We start from the raw sequence: 6,472 nt of genomic DNA on the forward strand, positions 1-6,472 counted from the left end.
ACATACATACATACATACATACATACATACATACATACATACATACATACATACATACATACATACATACATGCTCTTTCCTTTCAGGGTCACGTGGTTCACTGGTGCCCATATCCAGCAGTCACAGTGCGAGGGGCGGGGTACACCCTGGACAGGTTGCAAGTCCATCACAGGGACACACATAGAGACAAACAAGCATTCACTCTGTTGATAGAGCCGATGCCTCTCAGCAAGAAGGTCGCAGGTACAAATCCCGGCCCGGGGACCTTTCTGGGTAGAGTTTGCATATTCTCTCTGTACACGCGTGGGTTCTCTCCAGGCACTCCGGGTTCCTCCCACAGACCTAAATGACTGTTAGGTTAATTGACTTTCAAATCTGCTTTCCAAAATCATACTTCATAGGCAGTGTGAATTTATTATGATGTCTTTTTCTACAATAATATGATTTAAGGAACATGATGGACAGATTTATTTATTTTTTTCATTTATCATAAGCAAAGAACGAAATCAAAAACTAAGGCTGAGCAGCTGAAATAGGAAATATTCACCGCCAGCCTTTCACTATGAATGACGAGAACAGGGCTGTAAATGGTAATGACCATGTGTAAGCCATTCTTTCCCTTTTTACTGTTTTTTTTTCTTTTTTTAATGCTCAATTCCTTTTCAATGCTTTTGGTGAAAAATGATTCAATGTTCATGCTGACTACAGTAAAAAAAATGATTTTTTTTATATATGTATTTGGGGGTTGTGCATTACTCAGAATGAATGGAATATTTGTGTACTGGTCCAGTAGTTGCTTAGGCAGGACAGCTTATAAGGAAAGATTTTTAAGTGCTGGAATGGAAATGAATGAGGACTATCATGCAGAATGTGGGACTTGACATACCAGCAGACTGAATTTTTTTTGTTTTGTTTTGTTTTTTATTTTATTTTTTTCTGTGCAAAGCCCTCAGCCAAGGTGATCAAATTCTCGTGTGTTATTCTGCCAACTGTCCATGTATGGGGAGGGTTATTGTATGTGGGAACATTCTCTCATTTTTTGGAGAGAATAATCATCACATGGCAAATGTTTCTACAAAAAATATTTTCAAAAATATAATGCAAAAAAAAAATCTTCAGATCATAATTTTACATGTGCTCCTGTTGTTTAAAAAAGACAAAAAAAGCTAAACAAAAACAAGAAAAAAGACAGCGCTTGTAAGGAGTTGAATTTTCCGAGGGATAATGTTCAATTATTGATACCTGAGATTGTAGTTCATACTGTACATGAATACAAATAAAAATTGCAATTCTCTTTTTTTTTCAATAGCTTTTATGGAGCGAAACATTTATAGAGATTGTGTCGTCAAAGTTGTTGCTGTTTTTCCTTTCAGCTTCTCCGTTCTGCAGGGTTTTGCCACAGTGAAGAAAGTCTCATGAAAGATTTGGCAAATGTTTTACACCAGATGGGCTTCTTGGTGTAACCTGGGCTCAAACCTGCTTCCTGACTATTACAAGACCATGGCACTGACCACTGAGCTACCACAGCACAGCAGTGCCGTAACATTAAGAAGTAACTAAATATCAAATTAACATTTTTTATTCAGATAAACTTTCTAAATTGGGTCTTATGGCTATCATCTATATACTTATGTGCACATTTTGATATTTTCATGTTCATTTGTTTCATTCTGCATGACTTGGTCTAACACTGTTAGGTTGAACAGTGACTACTGTAGGTGAATTTTCTTACCAGTTAAAACGGTACTGTTTGGTTCATACTTATGTCTCAGCTCCAGTTCGAGTATAAAAGCCTCTGTGACACGCCCCTACAGCGAGTCAGGAGTTAGAACAGTGAGCACTGCAATGAAAGATTGTGCTGCTTTGATCATTAGCCCATGTTAGCGATGATGCTGCTGACATCACTTTAACACTCAGAAACTGGACCAGTTCTGTCCTGCATTGCCTCAGCAGCACCAGCTTCAGCACCTTTATCGGCTAAGACTCAGACCCTCTGAGCTCCACAAAAACTCACACAACCTTCTGTGAGGAGGGGGTTAAAAATTCTTCCTTTCATGTGTCGCTGTGGTCAGTCTCCTTTTGCTGTCACTCAAGCTGCTGATGAGTTGCAGGACTCTTGCTCCTTATTATATTGCAGAAATCAAAATACAATCAAGTGTGTCTTTGTAAGATTTTAAAGGGGCAATATCATGAAGATCAACTTTTTTATGAGCTTTAATGTCATCCCCTCATCAAAAACATACCCAGAGTAATGCTTTGGCTCATTCATACATGTTTGTGAAATCCTGTAATGTCCTGTGGCAGCTATTCAGGAGAACAAAAATGGCTGGTTGGCCCCAGAACAGCCTTTTAGGTGCAGCTCTTCCTCTGGGCTGTGTCTCCAAGCCAAGCTTTCTGCAGAGCATGCCTCCCCCCTGACTCCTGCAGGCCATCGACAGCAACAACTAGCACACATGAAACCTCACATGTGCGTCTGCCGAGATCGTGATACCAGTCCAGTTTATTTCGGATTTAAAAATGCCTTTGAGGGAATGTATTTTCAGGTGTCAATGAGACTAACCTCTTCCCAAGGATGTTACGGTTCTTAAAAAATGGTTGGACTTTAATTTTGCAACTCTTGGATGAAAAAAGTTTGTTGTTTTTGTGCGAATCACTATTAGGGTGATAGCTTTCTGAACAAAACTGAATTTAACAGTGAACTAATAACAAGATTATCACTAAAAGACGATAAAATTCCAACACAGAAGTATGAGAACACCGTTGTCGTCTGCCCAGGTAAGCTGAAAAACAACTCTTTTTTTTGTCTATTGCGAGATCATTCAAGTAAGGTTTAATTGAGTTTTGAGTTGCTAATGTCCAAAACCAATATTGTATAAGGTTGCTGGCTTTTAAATCATTGTTACAACAAAACACAGTGCTCCTAAGACTGGTTGTAAATCACATGAAACATTCATGACAGAATTGTTAGGAGGTTCTTAAAGAGGCAGATGACAATTTCGAGGCATTTAGAAATGGCTATGAGGCAAAGTCAAATAAATTTTGGATTTATACAAAGTGACTGCACTGAAGGTGATATAGGTACTTATTTTGATATAGGATTGGCCTATATGCCTGGGAAACACATAATACTGGCCGTTTAAGTTTCAAAATTATCTGAGTTTTACATGGTTATATCCATGTTGCTGCATAATTTTAGCCAGTCTTTGTGCCTATAAAGCTTTGTACTTTCTCCTCTACACGTACCATATATAAAGTGGGGCTCACAGAGGGGATAAATAAATAAATAAATAAATAAATAAATAAATAAATAAATAAATAAATAAATAAAAACAAGTTTAAAATAAATAAAGAAACAAACACAAGTTTAAGTCTGGTGTCTTGATTTAAGAAACCCGCAGCTGGGTGTTTTCTGAAGGTGTCAGCCAGCAGTACACTCTCAGGAGTTGGCAATTTATCTCACTACCTCACTTGGAGGTACAGGGACAGAGTGTCTCTCTTTGCCTCTGAACAGCATCTTCTGAACAAAATGAGGTGGTCAGAACAAGTGTCCTCTGGAAGTGCCTTCGTGTTACAACGGAGAAGCCAGCCAGTTCACCTCACATGTATGCGTTCAGAAATGAACCGAGCAGACGGAGGAAAAGAGCTGTGGAATTGAGGTGTGCTTGAAGTGCAGTGCGATGTATGGTCGTCTGCCTCGTACCACAAATCAAACTGAATGAACTTACTTTAGCAATCCTCGTTGTGGTTCAATATGTTTTAAATTAACTACAAAGTTGCTGTGTTGCATCATCCGCAATACACCCTCAGTGATAAATCTGTTTGTTGATGTCTAATCCTGCCTGGTCACTCACTATCAATTTATAGTTACTGAGCCTCGGCACTGCAGGGTTTTTTCTTGCCTGGCCCCTCCACCTACATAACGGGGTGGTGTGGGACTGAGAGTGGAGGCTGTGGTAAAAGGCCTTGTGAGTCTTGTGAATGATGTGAGGGGGACAGAACATGAATCAGTCCTGGACAAAGCTGTCTTGTGAAATTCAAATTAACCATTGAAACAAACAAATTTCTGTTTGGTTCAAAAGTTAGTTTGAAAAAGCTAAAGTTTACATGTATATCATGAAACTTTACTTTTTACAAAATAGATTAATTTCTTTAGAACATTCAGAAATGTTTTCATAAATGCTAGCTTGTCAATTTAGCTGTCAAGTTCCCTTAAGCCTGATCACACCTCCTCCCTTGGCCATGTCCTTCAGTGTCCATTGGTACTGCCCACTTTCTTGGAATATTTAAAATTTGCCTTGGGGCGGGGTTATGCTTTCACAGGAGGAGAGGCAGGGTACTTACACTTTAATGTGTTCATTTAACTTACAGTGGGATGCGAAAGTTTGGGCAGCCTCGTTAATATTCCTGATTCACCTTTATAAATGATTGATTGTTTGGATAAAAAAAAAATCAGTTCAATATATCATATAGTGGAAAAACACAGTGATATTTGAAAAGTGAAATGAAGTTTATATGGTTTACAGAAAGTTTGCAAAAACTGGTTAAACAAAATTAGGCGGGTACATAAATTTGGGCACTGTTGCCATTTCTTTGATTTCAAAACCTTTAGAACTAATTATTGGAACTCAGTGTTGGTTTGATAAGTTCAGTGACCATTGACCTCCATACATAGGTGACTCCAATTATGAGAAAGGGTATTTAAGGGGGGCAGTTGCAAGTTTTTCTCCTCTGTGCATCTTCTATGAAGAGTGGCAGCACGGGAGTCTCAAAACAACTTCCAAATGAGCTGAAAACAAAGATTGTTCACCTTCATGGTTTAGGGGAAGGATACAGAAAGCTATCTCAGAGATTTCAGCTTTCAGTCTCCACTGTGGGAAACATTGTGAGAAAATGGAGGATCACAGGCGCAGTTCAAGTCAAGGCTGGAAGTGGCAGACCAAGTAAAATCTCCAATAAACAGAAGCAAAGGATGTTGAAAACAGTCAGTCAACCCACAGACCAGCACCAAAGACCTACAACATCATCTTGCTGCTGATGGAGTCACTGTGCATCGTTCAACTATTCAGCACACTTTACACAAGGAGATGCTGTATGGGAGAGTGATGCAGAGGAAGCCTTTTCTCCACCCACATCACAAACAGAGCTGCTTGAGGTATGCTAAAGCACATTTGGACAAGCCAGCTTCATTTTGGAATAAGGTGCTGTGGACTGATGAAACTAAAATAGAGTTATTTGGGCAGAACAAGGGTTGTTATGCATGGAGGAAAAAGAACACATCACTCCAAGAAAAACACCTGCTACCTACAGTGAAATTTGGTGGTGGTTCCATAATGCTGTGGGGCTGTGTGGCCAGCAGGGACTGGAAATCTTGTTAAAGTTGAGGGACGCATGGATTCCAACCAATATCAGCAGATTCTGGAGACCAATGTCCAGGAATCAGTGACAAAGCTGAAGCTGCTGAAGCCGGGGCTGATCTTCCAACAAGACAACCACCCTGAACACTGCTCAAAATCTATTAAGGCATCCATGTAGAGGAACAAGTACAACGTTCTGGACTGACCATCTCAGTCCCCAGACCTGAATATTATTGAAAATCGGTTGTGTCACTTAAAGAGGGCTGTCCATTCTCAGAAACCATCAAACCTGAATGAACTAGAGATGTTTTGTAAAGAAGAATGGTCTAAAATACCTTCAGCCACAATCCAGACTCTCATTAGAAGCTATAGGAAGTGAACAAAAAATGTTGAGGTCTAAGTCTGCTGACTCACCCTCAAACACTCATGTTGTTACATGAGGTTCTGATGCATCTCAATAATACATGTAGAAAAATCTTTAAAAAAAAACACAAGTAAAGTATGTCTTACTACCAAAGAAGAACTCTTCTAGAGGACCTACTTAACATTATTTTTAGGTTGTTACTTGAGCTTTGTTTTAAGTGGAAAACAACTAATTACAACTAAACGTATTGTGATAAACATCGGCAGCAAGGTAAGGCGTACAAGAAACAAGAGTCATTTCCTGAAAAACTATAGTTTAGGTGTATTGTTCTGTTTATTTATTTATTTATTTATTTATTTATTTATTTATTTATTTATTTATTTACTTACTTACTTACTTACTTACTAGATAATATTCCAGTTAATTTACAAAGAGGGGGCAGAACTCAACACCTGTACTGGAACCAGTCTACAGGAGAGGTTGTTCTTATTCTGGCTTCTACTTCCAGGTTCTTCTTGGAGGTCTAGATACAGTATACAGGATCTATCATCACAAGTGACAGATGTAAGTGTGAGTATTTTCATCTGACTTTAAAATGCATCTGGTATAATCTGATTACAGATATCTGCTCTACCTTCAAACAAACCTGTAGCGACTTTACAATATACACTCACCGGCCACTTTATTAGGTACACCTGTCCAACTGCTCGTTAACACTTAATTTCTAATCAGCCAATCACATGGCGGCAACTC

Source organism: Austrofundulus limnaeus, unplaced genomic scaffold (genome assembly GCF_001266775.1).
Source record: "Austrofundulus limnaeus strain Quisiro unplaced genomic scaffold, Austrofundulus_limnaeus-1.0 Scaffold1317, whole genome shotgun sequence".
Classification (NCBI taxonomy): domain Eukaryota; kingdom Metazoa; phylum Chordata; class Actinopteri; order Cyprinodontiformes; family Rivulidae; genus Austrofundulus; species Austrofundulus limnaeus.